General features: G+C 35.9%; 1 protein-coding gene and 1 pseudogene across 4 annotated transcripts in view; both read left to right on the forward strand.

The window, feature by feature from the left end:
* Positions 1-20,741, forward strand: part of LRBA (LPS responsive beige-like anchor protein) — a 727,902-nt gene that overhangs the window by 280,321 nt on the left and 426,840 nt on the right. The gene's annotated exons all lie outside the window — the stretch shown is intronic.
* LOC117312438 (large ribosomal subunit protein eL31-like) lies at positions 6,161-9,696 on the forward strand (annotated as a pseudogene).

Here is a 20,741-nt window from a genome sequence, read left to right on the forward strand (position 1 = left end):
TAGCGAATTTTTTTTGCCATTTAAGTACTTTTGCATTTTTTTAATACATTTTCTTTGTTTATTTTTGGCTGCTTTGGGTCTTCGTTGCTGCACGTGGGCTTTCTCTAGTTGCGGCAGGCGGTGGCTACTCTTTGTTGCGGTGTGCGGGCTTCTCATTGCAGTGGTTTCTCTTATTGCAGAACAGGGGATCTAGGCACGCGGGCTTCAGTAGTTGTGGCTCATGGGCTCTAGAGTGCAGGTTCAGTAGTTGTGGTGCATGGGATTATTTGCTCTGCGGCATGTGGGATCTTCTGGGACCAGGGATTGAACCCATATCCCCTGCATTGGCAGGCGGATTCTTAACCACTGTGCACCAGGGAAGTCCCACTTTTGCATTTTTTAATATTAGTGAACACTTCTATGACAGCACTTATTTATGTAGGCTGTTAACAAGCAAAAAAAAATCTTTATATCAACCCTTTGATGTAAATATTGTTATTATCATTATCTTGATTTTACAGGTAAGGAAATGTGAAGTACAGAGAGGTTAAATGATTTGTTCTAGGTCTTATAGCTAATATATGGTGAAGCTAGGATTCAAGCCCAAGTCAAGTAGTCTGATACAAAGTTAGGACCAGCTAACTTTTTTTTTTTAACATCTTTATTGGAGTATAATTGCTTTACAATGTTGTGTTAGTTTCTGCTGTACAACAAAGTGAATCAGCTATATGTATACATATATCCCCATATCCCCTCCATCTTGAGCCTCCCTCCCACCCTCCCTATCCCACCTCTCTAGGTCATCACAAAACATCGAGTTGATTTCCCTGTGTTATGCAGCAGCTTCCCACTAGCTATTCATTTTACATTTGGAAGTGTATATATGTCAGTGCTACTCCCTCCCTCACTTCGCCCCAGCATTCCCTCCCTGCTCTGTGTCCTCAAGTACCTTCTCTATGTCTGCGTCTTTATTCCTGCCCTGCCGCTAGGTTCGTGAGTACCGTTTTTATAGATTCCCTATATATGCATTAGCATACGGTATTTGTTTTTCTCTTTCTGACTTACTTCACTCTGTATGACAATCTAAGTCCATCCACCTCATTACAAATAACTCAATTTTGTTCCTTTTTATGGCTGACCATTGTGTATATGTGCCACATCTTCTTTATCCATTCATGTGTCGATGGACATTTAGGTTGCTTCCATGTCCTGGCTATTGTAAATAGTGCTGAAATGAACATTGTGGTACATGTATATTTTTGTTTTTGTGTGTGTTTTGTTTTGTTTTGTTTGTTTTGTTTTTTTTCCGGTACGTGGGCCTCTCACTGTTGTGGCCTCTCCTGTTGCGGAGCACAGGCTCCGGATGCGCAGGCTCAGCGGCCATGGCTCACGGGCCCAGCCGCTCCACGGCATGTGGGAACTTCCCGGACTGGGGCACGACCCTGTGTCCCCTGCATCGGCAAGCGGACTCTCAACCACTGCACCACCAGGGAAGCCCACATGTACCTTTCTGAATTATGTTTTTCTCAGGGTATATGCCCAGTAGTGGGATTACTGGGTCGTATGGTAGCTCTATTTTTAGGTTTTTAAGGAATCTCCATACTGTTCTCCATAGTGGCTGTATCAATTTACATTCCCACCAACAGTACAGGAGTGTTCCCTTTTCTCCACACCCTCTCCAGCATTTATTGTTTATAGATTTTTTGGATGATGGCCATTCTGACCGGTGTCAGGTGATAACCTCATTGTGGTGTTGATTTGCATCTCTCTAATGATTCATGATGTTGAGCATCTTTTCCTGTGTTTGTTAGCAGTCTGTACGTCTTCTTTGGAGAAGTGTCTATTTAGGTCTTCTGCCCAATTCTGGATTAGGTTGTTTGTTTTTTTGATATTGAGCTGCTTGTATATTTTGGAGATTAATCCTTTGTCAGTTGCTTCATTTGCAAATATTTTCTCCCATTCTGAGGGTTGTCTTTTTCTCTTGTTTATGGTTTCCTTGGCTGTGCAAAAGCTTTTAACTTTCATTCGGTCCCATTTGTTTGTTTTTATTTCCATTTCTCTAGGAGGTGGGTCAGAAAGGATCTTGCTGTGATTTATGTCATAGAGTGTTCTGCCTATGTTTTCCTCTAAGAATTTTATAGTGTCTGGCCTTACATTTAGGTCTTTAATCCATTTTGAGTTGATTTTTCTGTATGGTGTTAGGAAGTTTTCTAATTTCATTCTTTTACATGTAGCTGTCTAGTTTTCCCAGCACCACTTATTGAAGAGGCTGTCTTTTCTCCATTGTATATTCTTGCCTCCTTTGTCAAAGATAAGGTGACCATATGTGTGTGGGTTTATCTCTGGGCTTTCTATCCTGTTCCATTGATCTATCTTGCTGTTTTTGTGCCAGTACCATACTGTCTTGATTATTGTAGTTTTGTAGTATAGGTTGAAGTCAAGGAGCCTGATTCTTGCAGCTCTGTTTTTCTTTATCAAAATTGCTTTGGATATTCGGGGTCTTTTGTGCTTCCATACAAACTGTAAAATTTCTTGTGCTAGTTCTGTGAAAAATGCCATTGGTAATTTGATAGGGATTGCATTCAATCTGTAGATTGCTTTGGGTAGTATAGTCATTTTCACAATGTTGATTCTTCCAATCCAAGAACATGGTGTATCTCTCCATCTGTTTGTATCATCTTTGATTTCTTTCATCAGTGTCTTATGGTTTTCTGCATGCAGGTCTTTTGCCTCCTTAGGTAGGTTTATTCCTAGGTATTTTATGCTTTTGGTTGCAGTGGTGAATGGGAGTGTTTCCTTAATTTCCTTCTCATCTTTCGTTGTTAGTGTATATGAATGCAAGAGATTTCTGTGCATTACTTTTGTATCCTGCTACTTTACCAAATTCATTGATTAGCTCTAGTAGTTTTTTGGTAGCACCTTTAGGATTTTCTATGTGTAGTTTCATGTCATCTGCAAACAGTGATTGCTTTACTTCTTGTTTTCCAATTTGTATTCCTTTTATTTCTTTTTCTTCTCTGATTGCCATGGCTGAAACTTCCAAAACTGTGTTGAATATTAGTGGTGAGAGTGGGCACTCTTGTCTTGTTCCTGATCTTAGTGGAAATGCTTTCAGTTTTTCACCACTGAGGACGATGTTGGCTGTGGGTTTGTCATATATGGCCTTTATTATGTTGAGGTAAGTTCCCTCTGTGCCTACTTTCTGGTGAGTTTTTTATCAAAAATGGGCGTTGAATTTTGTCAAAAGCTTTTTCTGCATCTATTGAGATTATCATATAGTTTTTATTTTTTAGTTTGTTAATATGGTGTATTACTTTGAATGATTTGTGTATATTGAAGAATCCTTATATTCTTGGGATAAACCCCAATTGATCATGGTGTATGATCCTTTTAATGTGCTGCTGGATTCTGTTTGCTAGTATTCTGTTGAGGAGCTTTGCATCTATGTTCATCAGTGATATTGGCCTGTAGTTTTTTTTTGTAACATCCTTGTCTGGTTTTGGTATCAGGGTGATGGTGGCCTTGTAGAATGAGTTTGGGAATGTTACTCCCTCTGCTAGATTTTGAAAGAGTTTGAGAAGGATAGATGTTAGCTCTTCTCTAAACGTTTGTTAGAATTCGCCTGTGAAGCCATCTGGTCCTGGGCTTTTGTTTGTTGGAAGATTTTTAATCACAGTTTCAATTTCAGTGCTTGTGATTGGTCTGTTTATATTTTCTATTTCTTCCTGGTTCAGTCTCGAAAGGTTGTGCTTCTCTAAGAATTTGTCCATTTCTTCCAGGTTGCCCATTTTTTTGCCATATAGTTGCTTGTAGTAGTCTCTCATGATCCTTTGTATTTCTGCGGTGTCAGTTGTTACTTCTCCTTTTTCATTTCTAATTCTGTTGATTTGAATCTTCTCCCTTTTTTCCTGATGGGTTGGGCTCATGGTGTATCAATTTTGTTTGTCTTCTCAAAGAACCAGGTTTTAGCTTTATTGATCTTTGCTATCGTTTCCTTCATTTCTTTTTTATTTATTTCTGATCTGATCTTTATCAGTTGTATCCTTCTGCGAACTTCGTGATTTTTTTTGTTCTTCTTTCTCTAATTGCTTTAAGTGTAAGGTTAGGTTGTTTATTTGAGATTTTTCTTGTTTCTTGAGGTGGAATTGTATTGCTGTAAACTTCCCTCTTAGAACTGCTTTTGCTGCATACCATAGGTTTTGGGTTATCATGTTTTCATGGTCATTTGGTTCTAGGTGTTTTTTGATTTCCTCTTTGATTTCTTCAGTGATCTCTTGGTTGTTTAGTAGAGTATTGTTTAGCCTCCATATGTTTGTATTTTTATAGTTTTTTTCCTATAATGGATATCTAGTCTCCTAGCTTGTGGTCGGAAAAGATACTTGAGACCATTTCAACATCCTTAAATTTACTGAGGCTTGATTTGTGACCCAAATGTGATCTATCCTGCAGAGTGTTCTGTGTGCACTTGAGAAGAAAGCCTTTTATGGCTGTTAGCATTTGCCTTATGTATAGAGGTGCTCCTGTGCCGCCTAACGTTGTTTTGTTAGGCCATTTGTATACTAAGTGGTTTAACACACATTTTCTCTTTTCAACACCACAACAGATCTGTGAAAGTATGCAAGATAGATTGAGAGAATTTGATTTGGCCTTGGTCACATAGCTAGAAAACTGATAATTTTGAGCCAGAACTCAGGTCTCGTAAAAGTAACCCAATGTAGTCTCTGTCTTCATATCCTCCGTTGACCCCAGGGTATTACATGAAGTATTTTGCTGTTGAGAAAATATATTATTCAACATATGTTTGACAGTTCTGAAGGAGTGTGAAGCAGATTAACAAATGTAATATTAGAGACTTGACCAATTTTAGGGTTATGATGAATTATCCAATTTACCTGTTTAATATTGGCATTTTTTGTGATTGATGGTCATTTGCTTTCCTTTAGTTAAAATAAGTATTTATTTTCCTAATTATAGAATTATAATTAGGAAATACATATTTAATAAAAGTAGGAATACATACATATATGATATGTATTTATTATAGAAAGTTTAGAAAATAAATAAAAATATAAATAAAAAGCATTCATTGTTTAGCTTTAACAATGGTTTATCTCTGTTGTTTTTATTTTAACTTTAACTTGAAATAATTATAGAATATAAGAAGTTGCAAAAGTAGTACAAAGGTCTGATGTATCCTACTGTCTTTTAAAAATACACATATACTCATTTACTCGTTCACTATAAGTACCCACTTACCAAATTACAGTCATAAGGATGCTTTTAAAAAGCAGGGAATACAGATATGTCACGTGTCATTTTTCATAGATGAATGCATAGTATACACATTTTTGCACCTTGTTTTTTTTGTGTGTGTGTGTCTGTGTATTAGCATATACTGAGCTTCCTCATTTTTTTGGTTGCTTTGCAGTATTCCATTGTATTTTTGTATGTTTCTGTATATGTAATTATTATTGAAGTGCCAGACTTCCATTATTAGACATTTAAGGTTTTTACATTCTTGTCGTATTATGAAAAGTGCTGCAGTTTATAATTTTGTACTCTGCATTTTTTATTATGTACTTCTGTAGGCGGCTACTGAATTTTCTATTTTCATCATCTTTAAGATTATTATATAGTTTTATTATGGAATCTGTAGAAATTATCCTGTATGTTAATAATTTTTTTTAGATTCTCTAATAGCAATAAATCCTACCAGGTTGAATAGTTTAAAAAACATAACCAATTCTAACTTTTTAAAGGAGTTTTATAATTATTTACAAGTGATGTTGATTTCCTTTTTTGTAAATTAGTATTGTCAAAAAATAAAATATATGTATTAGCTTTTTTTTTTTATCTTTCAGAGAGTCAAATGTTGGACTTATTTATTGATTGATTGGTTGAGTTAATTGTTTTCTAATTGTCTTAAATGTTTTGGCAAATATATTTTTTACCTCCCCTTGCATTCTTTTTTTTCTTGTTTATTTGAAAGCATACTTTTATTCCTTTCTAAGTAATGAGAACAAAAACAATAATATTAATATTATTCGGAGGACATCAGTGGTGTCATCCTATTGTTTATTATGTGACATACTCATTTTTCTTAGTTTCTATACTTTTAGTATACTTTTTAATCTGGTAGTTATTTAATAGTCAAGGGATTTGTCCTTTATTGTTTAAATTTTGTTTTTTTATTGCATTATAAGCAGATAGTATGGTATGTGGAATTACTACCTTTGAAATTTATTGAGGATTTCTAATTGGCCTAATTTGATATTGAGCTTATATTTACAGTCTTTTTTCTGTGATAAACAAACAAAAACCGTAAAGCACACAACACTCTGATCTATCATCATAAGAAACTTTCCAGTAGGAATTTTTAAAGACTCAGATAAATGATTATCAGTCCCATTTGAAAAGATAAATGTATATACTAGGCTGTTTTGCTTGATGTTCAGTAAGATATGATTAGCTGTACGAAAAATATATGTGGAAATTATTTTAGGGATCAAGAGCAGAATACAACATAATAAATTTTTGAAATTTCTGAAGAGGATAATTTTCTGGAGTTTCAAAACACCAGGCAATCTCAAAGGAATATATTTATAAATTCTCATTGTAGTCATTGTATGACCAAAATAACAAATATTAAAATTGAAAATTGGAAAAAATTTAGATGAATTATGAGGTATTAGTATTTAAATATATAATAATATAAATTTGGAAAATATGAAAACTGTAATGGATATGTGGGGGAAGGATGGAGACTGGAAAGAGAGTACTGCTTGTCAGTAATGGAAAAGTGCAAATTCAAATGGCAAAACCATTAAAATTCTTTGTACCTGGTATGCTAGTAATGCTACTCATAAAATTATAACTTGAGCACAATTCGTTTGGAAGTCTTTTTGAGATGAGTCCTATCTTTGCCTTAATTTTTATTTAGATTTTTTTAATGTAAATAATTTAGAAGAAAAAAATAATCATGTCCTTGAAAATGTCAGTTATTATAATTATAGCAGAAGAATATTGGAAAATGTTGTAATGTCATATTAACAATAGTTAACAACAGTTAATTTATTAATAAGACTTAATGAATAAGTAGTGGCAGGTTTACTTTGTGGAGCTTTGAGAATTAATAAAAATACCTGCATTATTACTTTAATTTTTGAAATATAGGACTTGAAATTAGGCCTTGTGGTTATAGCTTGTGCATCAATATTGTCAAAGTTTAGAGTGAAACTGGAGAAATTACACAATTGTTCATTTAGTATTTTTTTCTTTTACTAATTTTTTTTTCTTATAAAGCTATGATTTAAAAAATGATTACTAAAATTTAGGGAGAAAAGAAGGAGAGATTACATACCACAGTTCATTCAGAAAGATAAAGGATTGAAATATTTTGGATATTTCCAACCTGAATTACATCTTACCTGCCCCATGCTCAGCTCTCTTTTCATCATAGGAGCAGTAATTCTTCCAGTCTTCCAGAATTTAAAAGTGATAGTCAAAACCAAAAAAACAAATAGATAAATTGGACTTTATCAAAATTAAGATTATTTGGGGTTCAAAAGGTACTATGAAGAAAGAAAAAAGACAATCCACAGAATGGAATAGCAGATTGTAAATCTTATATTTGATAAGGGTATAGTATCTAGAACATACAAAGAACTTTTAGCACTCAACATTAAAGAGGGATCCCCTTCCTCTTGCCTTCAGGCAACCCAGAAGTTGTGCTTGCCATGCTGCTTTCCTTTTCTCAGAGTACTTTGTGGTCTTTCTTTCCATCCTGGGCCCAACAGAATGGCTCCTACCAAAAGGGTGGCAGGAAGATGGGCTCTTCTGCCATCAACAAGGTAGTGACCAAAGAATACACCATTCACATTCACAAGTGCATCCATACTGAGGGCTGCAAGAGGCATGGCCTTCCAGCACTCAAAGAGATCCAGAAATTTGCCATGAAGAAGATGGGAACTCCTGATGTGTGCATTGACACTGGGCTCAATTGACACTGGGCCAATGGAATGAGGAGTATCCCTTACCTTATCTGGGTGCTGTAGCCCAAAAGATGGAAAGTGGATGAAGAATCATCAAACAAGTGCTATCCATTGGTTACCTAGGTACCTGTCACCTCTTTCAAAAATCTACAGACAATGTGGATGAGAACTAACTCTAAACCCAATAAGGAGACATATAACACAATTTAAAAATAGACAGAGGGCTTCCCTGGTGGCGCAGTGGTTGAGAATCCACCTGCCGATGCAGGGGACACGGGTTCGTGCCCCGGTCCGGGAAGATCCCACATGCCGTGGAGCAGCTGGGTCCGTGAGCCATGGCTGCTGAGCCTGTGCGTCCAGAGCCTGTGCTCCGCAACGGGAGAGGCCACAACAGTGAGAGGCCCGCGTACCACAAAAAAAAAAAAAAAAAAAAAAATAGGCAGAGAATTTGAATAGATATTTCTCTGAAGACGATATACAAATGGCCAATATGCACATGAAAAGATACTTAACATTGTTATCAATAAGGAAATGGCAAATCAAAAGCATAATAAGATACCATTTTATACCTACTAGAATGGTTTTCACTAAAAAAGTCAGCTAATAACAGGAGTTAGTGGGGGTGTAATAAAATTAGAACACTTGTATGCCAATAGTGGGAATGTAAAATGGGGCAGCCATGTTGGCAAACAGGTTTTCAGTTTCTTAAATGGTTAATTATAGTTACCATATGACTCAGTAATTCTACTATTAGGTACATACCCAAAAGAATGGAGAACATAACATCCACAGAAAACCATATACACGAATGTTCGCAGCGCTGGTGTTCATAATAACCAAAAAGTGGAATTAACCCAAATGTCCATCAACTGATGAATGGATAAACAAAATCTGGTATATTCATACAGTGCAATATTATTGATCCATATAAATATGTACATGTATAATGTATATATGCTTGCATATATTATATATGTATATATTTACATATATGTATAAATTCCCAGAGTTGAAATCACAAGTTGAAGAATAAATACAGCTGTTGCAGAGACAAATAAAATTCTCCGAGTATTCTTTTTAATAAGAATTATCTATAGTGTATTCATTTAGTGTCAGTTGTGCTTTAATTGGTTTGTCTAATTAATGAAAAATGGTATTGCTTGTTTTATGTTTCATATTCCATATAAAGTAACCTTTATCAAAATAATAGTATATCTTCTGTGTTAAAATTGTTTTTAATTTTACTACTTTTTTGTTGGGCTAACACTATACTGATGCCAGAAGCTTGGCTTCTGTGCATTGGTGCCAAATTGAAACTCGGAGACAGAGTTTTGGGTGAAGTTGAAAAGAATAGCTTTATTGCTTAGCCAGGCAAAGGGGGACACAGTGGGCTCATGCCCTGAAAAACAGTGTGTCCCAACCCAGGAGGATTTGGTGAGGAGTTTTTTGCGGTACACGGGTCTCTCACTGTTGTGGCCTCTCCTGCTGCGGAGCACAGGCTCCGCACGTGCAGGCCCAGCAGCGATGGCTCACGGGCCCATCTGCTCCATGGCATGTGGGATCTTCCCGGACCGGGGCACGAACCCGCATCCCCTGCATCGGCAGGTGGACTCTAAACCATTGCGCCACCAGGGAAGCCCTGGTGAGGAGTTTTATAGCAGTTGTTCAAGGGCAGAGTCGCTGGTACGATCAGGGTGTATGCAGGGCCTGGCAGGGCCTGCACTCCTTTAATCCAGGCTCAGGTAATCTTTTGATGAGCTTCTCTGGTTTCTTTGATCTGGCTTCAGGTGGTCTTCTTTGGAATGAAGATTGCTGACTTCTTCCATTTATTGAGGGTTTTCGTTCTGGAAAGAGCTCAAAGATATTGTTATGTGTATCCCTTGAGGGGGAACCAGGACGTGCCCCAAGGCTGCACTGTTGTTTCTTGGCTGCTCCTCCCTTGTCTCTGCATCCCCTCCCTTCCCTGATGAGCAACTGTTTGAATCTGCACTTTGAACTCAGGGAAGGTCTTGGAGACTGGAGTCTGTTCCTTACAGACAAGGAAGCTGGGACAGGTAAAGCCTTCCGTGCCCAGAAGCCCCACAGGTCCTGCTTAGTTTCAATACTATATTCTCATTCCATAGAGTTTTGGGGATCATATATATTATCCATACATTCTTTAAATCTAGGTTTATGATTATCAGTGGATATTGAAAAATTTTTGGTACTTTTACATGACTTCCTGCATTTAGTGTAAATCCTGTTTGGCAGCTAGCTTCTCTGCATGATTTCTCTTCAGTAATTAAATTTAGCACTTCCAGCTGCTTAAAAACTTGTTGGCCTTTCCTGTTCATTTGTGTTTCTTCATGTGTAAAATGTGGGACATCCCCATAGTTTTACTTCTTTTAAAGTGCCATTTTATAGTCTGGGTTTGGCAGTTATATACTGTGAATGGTTTACTTTCTTATTCTAAATATGAATCTAAAATTTTAATTTTAAACTAAATATCAATGTGATGTATATCAGATATGTGATTGCCCTAAGTGACTTGCTTCTAGTAATTGATACGTATTTATATATATTTTTCTTAGAATGTCAGACTAGGTTATTTGTAATGATGTATAATTTCAGCCACCTGTATTCTTTAAGTACAGGTATAAGCATTTACACAGAACTATAAGTTGGGCTAATTGCCGTAGGATTTAATGAATCTTTTGGTTATAATATAGCAGAATAATTTTAAACATAAGAAATCTTGTGTCTCTTTTTTTAACAGTACTTTACAATTATATTTGTGTGAGGGATATTTTTTGATATAGGTAGTTTGAGAAGGTGTTTACTGATACTACTGAGCCACATATCTGTCTTCAGAGTGTATCATGCTTATAATTCAAGGCCCATTATTCTCCATTACTGGAGAAAGCACTTTTCATAGGTAAAGTAGTTCCTTGTAATAAATTATGAGCATCTACCTATAGCTTACTATTTTTAGATGTCTCAAATGGTCATTCTTTAAAATATTAATGAGTTCATATGTGAACAGCCAATAAAAGTCCTGGTGTAATCTTAACTTGTGGACTTACTTAGAATTATAGTGTTCAAACTGTTAATATTTCAGGTCCTTTATTGAGAATCTGATTTTACAAATGGATGTATGGTGTATGGTTGATTAGGCAAGTTAAAATAATTACCAGCCTAATTCCCCAAATCTGTTGTGCTGTTTTATTCTTCATTTATATTACATTCTAAAATACAATTTGCTGACATAATAAATTGATAAGACATCAGATAGAGGAGTGGCAACAATACAGATGTTGTTGTTTTAACTGGTAATTATCTTTGATTGTTCCTTGTTTTCAGCAGAGTATTAGACCATTGAATATAATACACTAGATGAAAGTTTTAATTTGAGAATGAAAAATTGCATCTAAAAGTAAGTGGTGATTTAAAAAATTATTTTAAAAATTGTTTATTACTGAAATTCATTTGGAATCGCAAGTGGCCCTGAGTAGCCTAAACAGTCTTCAAAGAAAAAAAGAACAAAATCAGGAGCACTCAAACTTCCTGATTTTAATATTCACTACAAAGCTGTAATAATCATGGTACTGGCACTATTATAGACACGTATAAGAGAATAATAGAATTTCAAATCCAAAAATAAATTTGTTCATATAAGGCCAGTTGACTTTTGACAAGGGTGACAAGGTGTAGTTCAATGAGAAAAGAATAAGTCTCTAAAGCAAATTGTGCAGACATAACTGGATATCCACATGCAAAAGAATAAAGTTGATCCTTACCTCATACCATATATACAAATTGACTCAAAATAGATCAGTGACCTAAACATAAGTGTGAAATCATAAACTCTTAGAAGATAATGTAGTGGTAACTCTTCATGACTGTGTATGTAGAAACGGATTCTTAGATATGACACCAAAAGCAAAAGAAGAAAAGAAAAAATGGGTAATTGGATGTCATGAAATTTAAAAACTCTGTGTATCAAAAGACATTATAAAGAATGTAAAAAAATTACCTATAGAATGGGAGAAAATACTTGCAAATCTATATCTCATAAAAGGATCTATTATCCAGATGTTAAGATTTCTCTCAACTGAACAACAAAAAACTAAGCAACCCAAATGAAAAATGAGCAAAGAACTTAAATGGACTTTTCTCCAAGGATATACAAATGGCCCACAAACCCATGAAAAGGTGTTCAGCATTAGTCATTAGGGACAAGCTAAAATAAAACAGATAGGGAATAACAAATGTTGGCAAGGATATGGAGATATTAGAACCTTTATACAACTGTTGGTGGAATGTAAAATGGTATAGATGCTGTGGAAACAGTTTAGTAGTTCCTCATAAATATAAAAGAATTACCATGTGACCTAGCAATTCTACTCCTAGTACCATATCCGAAAGAACTGAAAATAGTTACTGAAACAAGTACATGTGCATGCATGTGTAGTTTATCATGTGTGTCATCTTGAGTAGGATGCCCAGAGAGCTGTTTAAAATATTATCTCTGGGTGTGTCTGTGAAGGTGTTTCCAGAAGAGATTAGCATTTGAATAAGTAGAGTGAATAAAGAAGATCAGTGCCAATGGGTATCATCCAATCCATTGAGGGCATGAATAGTGCAGAAAGGTGGAGGAAGAGTGAATTCATTCTCTCTAATTTAGCTGAGACATTTATCTTCTCCTGACCTTGGACATTGGTACTGCTGGTTCTCAGGCTTTCGGACTAAGACAGGGACTTACACCATTAGCCCCTCAGTTCTTGGGCTGAATTACACCACCAGTTTTCCTTGTTCTCCAGCTTTCAAATGGTGGATTGCGGTACTTCTTGATCCCATGAAACAATGGCTTTAATAAATCTCCTCTTATATATATGTCTCTCTATCTTACTGGTTCTGTTTCTCTGAAGAACCCTGACTAATACAATGCATGTTCATAGCAGCACTATTCACAATAGCCAAAAGGTGGAAACAGCCAAAATGTCCATCAGTGGATGAGTAGATATACATATTGTGGTATGTACATAAAATGGAATATTATGCAGTAATAAAAAAGGAGTAAAGAGTTGATACATTCTACAGTAAACATGATCCTCAAATCTTAATGCTAAATGCAAGAAGCCAAAGACAGAAAAATATATTGTATATATCATTTATATGAAATATTCAGAATAGATAACTCCATAAAGACAGAATGCAGATTGGTGGTTGCCATTGGTTGGGGAGTGGAGAATGGGGAGAAACTGCTAAATGGATAAACGGTTGACTTTGGAGTGATGGAAATGTTTTGGAACTAGATATATGTGGTGGTTGTACAACATTGTTAATGTACTTAATGCCACTGAATTGTGCAGTTTAAAGTGGCTAATTTATGTGAATTTCACCCTAATTAGTTTTAAAAATATTATTTAGTATTTGCACCTATTGAGTATTGCAAAAGGCTTAAAAGAGTTTATTTTGCTGAGTTGCTAGATACTATAATCCTCCTGATTAGGAAATTAGGAGAAAGAACATGTTGGAGGGAAAATTGAGAAGAGTAGTTTAGAACATATTGAGGGTTTGGTTTTTGGGATTCTGCAGATGGGCATATCTGATAGCAATTCGGAAATACAGATTTAGTGCCTAGATAAGATATGTTTGGATATTTGAGTTATATTTGGATGTTTTTAGCTGATTCATAGTAATTGATGTGTCACTCTTACTGAGCCACCGATATAGTGGAAAAGAAGAGTACCAAGGCATCTTAACAACTGAGTGTTTCAGCATCCTTTGGCAAGTACTCAGTTGAACTAATTCATTTACCATTACATTCACGCTTTCAAACTTTAGGCATTGAGTAATTTCCAGTCATCCTATTAGGTTTCTCTGGGAGGCTTTAATTCCCATACCCCAAGTAAGTTATTTCATTCATACTTTTTCCCCCTCCTCAAAACCACGTGCCCCACTCTACCCATATTGTCAGCCAAAGCCCTTAACTCATTTATTGGAAAAGTAGATTTCATCAGAGTGGAATGAACACTGAATCTGTCCATCACCAAGCTAATCAATATATATATTTGTGTGTTAATTTCTCTCGCATCAGAGAGCACCACCTTTTTCAGTGGCAAATCTGTTTGGCTGTTTTTTGGGGCCCTTCCTCACTCCCACTTCTCAAGACTTTATTTCACTTTTCTCTTTCCGTAATCAAGCTTCCTTTTCCCCTAGGAAAGAACAGGAGCATGTTATAATATCTTCCATCTTTAAATAAACTAAAAACAAACTCAGAACCTTCTCTTGACTTTACTTTCCTTCCTTCTGTTTTTCTTTCAGTCTAGTTGTCAAGCTTTACATTGCTTTTCGACATACATTCTCTCTCTTTCCTCTGAGCTTCCTCATGGCTTTTTGGCTTCTTGGCAATCAGGCTTCTACTACCACCACTATTCCCTTGAAACTTCCTGGGATTACCAATGACCTGAGTGTAATCAAAACCAGTATTTACCTTTTTTGTTTTTATTTTAGTAAACTTCATCTCAATATGTAATGCTGTTGACTGCTCTCTGCTGTCTGGACTCGTTCTCAATAGTTTTTGTAGCTTCTTTTCTCTGCGTAGCCTTTAAATGCGGAAGTTCCTTGGGACTTTATCCTAAGCCTTCTCTTACGTGTCTGTGTTCCATTGCTAAGTAATGTAACCTGTTTTCATAGTTCTTAAATACTATCTTTAGTCTGGTAATTTTGGTATTTATGCCTGTGGTCCAAGTTCCTTTTCTGAGTGCCAGACTTATTTATTTAACCTTATTTTACATATCCACATGGATTTTTCACAAACATCACGGTACTATATAGCCTGAGTTTTACGAGCTTGATCTCTAGATTCAAAAAGCCAAGGTTTTGATATGGACTCTAATACTCAGTATTTTAACCTTCATAACTTCTCAGTTCTTGAGTCCCTCATTTGTGAAGTGAGGATTATAACAGAGTTGTGACAATTAAATGAGATCCATGTAGAACATCAAGAACAATGTCTAGCATATAGTAAACACTCAATTATACGTGAGCTGCTATTTTCTTATTACATCATACTTAATATGTTTTAAAAGGGCTCTTGATTTTCCTTTCCTACCAACCTACCAAATCAGAAAGCTGAGAGTCATCCTTGAATTCTTTCCCTCCTCTCTGCTGTACATTCAAACATCCTGAAGTTCAGTCTTTATAATTTGTCTTGAAATTATGTACTTGTATCATTTCTCTCTCTTTAGCTTAGACTACCATCCTTCATCTGCAGGACAGCAACAGCCTCCTATTTTTAATCTTACTCCATTCTCATATGTTTTCTACATATCAGTCCAAATAATCCTAAAACCTGAACGGGGTCATACCGTCTCCTTCCTTACATAATATTTCAGTGGTTTTCTATCACACGTTTTTTAAAAAAAATCCAAAGCACATATCATAGCTTTTGAGGCCCTGCGTGATCTGACTTCTACTTTTTTCCCATTTCTTCTTCTGCTACTCTCCCCATGTTATTTTGCATTAATCACACTAATCTTACAACTCTTACAACATGTTGATCTCTTTCTTCTGTCAGAGTCTCTATACATTCATTTGCTTAAGAGATATTTATTGAGCGTTGACTGTGTACAAGACACTGTTCTGGGCCTGAGAATAAAAGAATTTCCAAAAATGACATAAATACCTGATCTCTTAGAACTTACTTTTTTTTTTTTTTTTTACATCTTTATTGGGGTATAGTTGCTTTACAATGGTGTGTTAGTTTCTGCTTTATAACAAAGTGAATCAGTTATACATATACATATGTTCCCATATCTCTTCCCTCTTGCGTCTCCCTCCCTCCCTCCCTCCCTATCCCACCCCTCCAGGCGGTCACAAAGCACTGAGCTGATCTCCCTGTGCTATGCGGCTGCTTCCCACTAGCGATAGTGTATCTATATGGTAGTGTATATATATGGTAGTGTATATATGTCCATGCCTCTCTTTTGCTTTGTCACAGCTTACCCTTCCCCCTTCCAATATCAACAAGTCCATTCTCTAGTAGGTCGGTGTCTTTATTCCCTTATCCCTAGGTTCTTCATGACATTTTTTATTCTTAAATTCCATATATATGTGTTAGCATACGGTATTTGTCTTTCTCTTTCTGACTTACTTCACTCTATATGACAGACTCTAGGTCGATCCACCTCATCACAAATAGCTCAATTTCGTTTCTTTTTATGGCTGAGTAATATTCCATTGTATATATGTGCCACATCTTCTTTATCCATTCATCCGATGACGGGCACTTAGGTGGTTTCCATCTCCGGGCTATTGTAAATAGAGCTGCAATGAACATTTTGGTACATGACTCTTTTTGAATTTTGGTTTTCTCAGGATATGTGTCCAGTAGTGGGATTGCTGGGTCATATGGTAGTTCTATTTGTAGTTTTTTAAGGAACCTCCATACTGTTCTCCACAGTGCCTGAATCAATTTACATTCCCACCAGCAGTGCAAGAGGGTTCCCTTTTCTCCACACTCTCACCACCATTTATTGTTTCTAGATTTTTTGATGATGGCCATTCTGACTGGTGTGAGATGATATCCCATTGTAGTTCTGATTTGCATTTCTCTAATGATTAATGATGTTGAGCATTCTTTCATGTGTTTGTTGGCAATCTGTATATCTTCTTGGGAGAAATGTCTGTTTAGGTCTTCTGGCCATTTTTGGATTGGGTTGTTTGTTTTTTTGTTATTAAGCTGCAAGAGCTGCTTGTAAATTTTGGAGATTGATCCTTTGTCAGTTGCTTCATTAGCAAATATTTTCTCCCATTCTGAGTGTTGTCTTTTGGTCTTGTTTATGGTTTCCTTTGCTGTGCAAAAGCGTTGAAGTTTCACTAGGTCCCATTTGTTTATTTTTGTTTTTATTTCCATTTCTCTAGGAAGTGGGTCAAAAAGAATCTTGCTGTGATTTATGTCATAGAGTGTTCTGCCTATGTTTTCCTCTAAGAGTTTGATAGTTTCTGGCCTTACCTTTAGGTCTTTAATCCATTTTGAGCTTATTTTTGTGTATGGTGTTAGGGAGTGATCTAATCTCATACTTTTAGATGTACCTGTCCAGTTTTCCCAGCACTACTTATTGAAGAGGCTGTCCTTTCTCCACTGCACATTCCTGACTCCTTTATCAAAGATAAGGTGACCATATGTACGTGGGTTTATCTCTGGGCTTTCTATCCTGTTCCATTGATCTATCTTTCTGTTTTTGTGCCAGTACCATACTGTCTTGATTACTGTAGCTTTGTAGTATACTCTTAAGTGCAGGAGCCTGATTCCTCCAGCTCCATTTGTCATTCTCAAGGTTGCTTTGGCTATTCGGGGTCTTTTGTGTTTCCATACAAATTGTGAATTTTTTTGTTCTAGTTCTGTGAAAAATACCAGTGGTACTTTGATAGGGATTGCATTGAATATGTAGATTGCTTTGGGTAGTAGAGTCATTTTCACAATGTTGATTCTTCCAATCCAAGTACATGGTATATCTCTCCATCTATTTGTATCATCTTTAATTTCTTTCACCAGTATCTTATAATTTTCTGCATACAGGTCTTTTGTCTCCTTAGGTAGGTTTATCCCTAGATATTTTATTCTTTTTGTTGCAATGGTAAATGGGAGTGTTTTCTTGATTTCACTTTCAGATATTTCATCATTAGTGTATAGGAATGCCAGAGATTTCTGTGAATTAATTTTGTATCCTACTTTACCAAATTCATTGATTAGCTCTAGTAGTTTTCTGGTAGCATCTTTAGGATTCTCTATGTACAGTATCATGTCATCTGCAAACAGTGACAGCTTTACTTCTTCTTTTCCAATTTGGATACCTTTTATTTCCTTTTCTTCTCTGATTGCTGTGGCTAAAACTTCGAAAACTATGTTGAATAAGAGTGGTGAGAGTGGGCAACCTTGTCTTGTTCCTGATCTTAGTGGAAATGCTTTCAGTTTTTCACCATTGAGGACAATGTTGGCTGTGGGTTTGTCATATATGGCCTTTATTATGTTGAGGGAAGTTCCCTCTATGCCTACTTTCTGCAGGGTTTTTATCATAAATGGGTGTTGAATTGTTTTGAAAGCTTTCTCTGCATGTATTGAGATGATCATGTGGTTTTTCTCCTTCAGTTTGTTAATATGGTGTATCACGTTGATTGATTTGCGTATATTGAAGAATCCTTGCATTCCTGGAATAAATCCCACTTGATCATGGTGTATGATCCGTTTAATGTGGTGTTGGATTCTGTTTGCTAGTATTTTGTTGAGGATTTTTGCATCTATGTTTATCAGTGATATTGGCCTGTAGTTTTCTTTCTTTGTGACATCCCTGTCTGGTTTTGCTATCAGCGTGATGGTGGCCTCGTAGAATGAGTTTGGGAGTGTTCCTCCCTCTGCTATATTTTGGAAGAGTTTGAGAAGGATAGGTATTAGCTCTTCTCTAAATGTTTGATAGAATTTGCTTGTGAAGCCATCTGGTCCTGGGCTTTTGTTTGTTGGAAGATTTTTAATCAGAGTTTCAATTTCAGTGCTTGTAATTGGTCTGTTCATATTTTCTCTTTCTTCCTGATTCAGTCTTGGCAGGTTGTGCATTTCTAAGAATTTGTCCATTTCTTCCAGGTTGTCCATTTTATTGGCATAGACTTGCTTGTAGTAATCTCTCGTGATCTTTTTTATTTCTGCAGTGTCAGTTGTTACTTCTCCTTTTTCATTTCTAATTCTATTGATTTGAGTTTTCTCCCTTTTTTTCTTGATGAGTCTGGCTAATGGTTTATCAATTTTGTTTATCTTCTCAAAGAACCAGCTTTTAGTTTTATTGATCTTTGCTATTGTTTCCTTCATTTCTTTTCATTTATTTCTGATTTGATTTATATGATTTCTTTCCTTCTGCTAACTTTGGGGTTTTTTTTTTCTTCTTTCTCTAATTGCTTTAGGTGCAAGGTTAGGTTGTTATTTCGAGATGTTTCCTGTTTCTTGAGGTAGGATTGTATTGCTATAAACTTCCCTCTTAGAACTGCTTTTGCTGCATCCCATAGATTTTGGGTCATCGTGTCTCCATTGTCATTTGTTTCTAGGTATTTTTTGATTTCCTCTTTGATTTCTTCAGTGATCACTTTGTTATTAAGTAGTGTATTGTTTAGCCTCCATGTGTTTGTATTTTTTACAGATCTTTTCTTGTAATTGATATCTAGTCTCATAGCGTTGTGGTCAGAAAAAATACTTGATACAATTTCAATTTTCTTAAATTTACCAAGGCTTGATTTGTGACCCAAGATATGATCTATTCTAGAGAATGTTCCATGAGAACTTGAGAAAAATGTGTATTCTGTTGTTTTTGAATGGAGTGTCCTATAAATATCAATTAAGTCCATCTTGTTTAATGTATCATTTAAAGCTTGTGTCTCCTTACTTTTTTCATTTTGGATGATCTGTCCATTGGAGAAAGTGGGGTGTTAAAGTCCCCTACTAGGAATGTGTTACTGTTGATTTCCCCTTTTATGGTTGTTAGTATTTGCCTTATGTATTGAGGTGCTTCTATGTTGGGTGCATAAATATTTACAATTGTTATATCTTCTTCTTGGATCGATCCCTTGATCATTATGCAGTGTCCTTCTTTGTCTCTTCTAATAGTCTTTATTTTAAAGTCTATTTTGTCTGATACGAGAATTGCTACTCCAGCTTTCGTTTGGTTTCCATTTGCATGGAATATCTTTTTCCATCCCCTTACTTTCAGTCTTTATGTGTCTCTAGGTCTGAAGTGGTTCTCTTGTAGACAGCAAATATATGGGTCTTGTTTTTGTATCCATTCAACCAGTCTGTGTCTTTTGGTGGGAGCATTTAATCCATTTACATTTAAGGTAATTATCAATATGTATGTTCCTATTCCCATTTTCTTAATTGTTTTGGGTTCGTTATTGTAGGTCTTTTCCTTCTCTTGTGTTTCTTGCCTAAAGAAGTTCCTTTAGCAGTTGTTGTAGAGCTGGTTTCGTGGTGCTGAACTCTCTCAGCTTCTGCTTGTCTGTAAAGGTTTTAATTTCTCCATCAAATCTGAATGAGATCCTTGCTGGGTAGAGTAATCTTGGTTGCAGGTGTTTCTCCTTCATCACTTTAAATATGTCCTGCCAGTCCCTTCTGGCTTGCAGAGTTTCTGCTGAAAGATCAGCTGTTAACCTTATGGGGATTCCCTTGTGTGTTATTTGTTGTTTTTCTCTTGCTGCTTTTAATATGTTTTCTTTGTATTTAATTTTTGAGTTTGAATAATATGTGTCTTGGCATATTTCTCCTTGGATTTATCCTTTATGGGACTCTCTGTGCTTCCTGGACTTGATTAACTATTTGCTTTCCCATATTAGGGATGTTTTCAACTATAATCTCTGCAAATATTTTCTCAGTCCCTTTCTTTTTCTCTTCTTCTTCTGGAACCCCTATAATTCGAATGTTGGTGTGTTTGATGTTGTCCCAGAGGTCTCTGAGACTGTCCTCAGTTCTTTTCATTCTTTTTTCTTTATTCTGCTCTGCAGTAGTTATTTCCACTATTTTATCTTCCAGGTCACTTATCCGTTCTTCTGCCTCAGTTATTCTGGTGTTGATCCCATCTAGAGTATTTTTAATTTCATTTATTGTGTTGTTCATCGTTTGTTTCATCTTTAGTTCTTCTAGGTCCTTGTTAAATGTTTCTTGCATTTTGTCTATTCTATTTCCAAGATTTTGGATTATCTTTGCTATCATTATTCTGAGTTCTTTTTCAGGTAGACTGCCTATTTCCT

The sequence above is a fragment of the Tursiops truncatus genome, chromosome 5 (assembly GCF_011762595.2).
Source record: "Tursiops truncatus isolate mTurTru1 chromosome 5, mTurTru1.mat.Y, whole genome shotgun sequence".
Lineage (NCBI taxonomy): Eukaryota > Metazoa > Chordata > Mammalia > Artiodactyla > Delphinidae > Tursiops > Tursiops truncatus.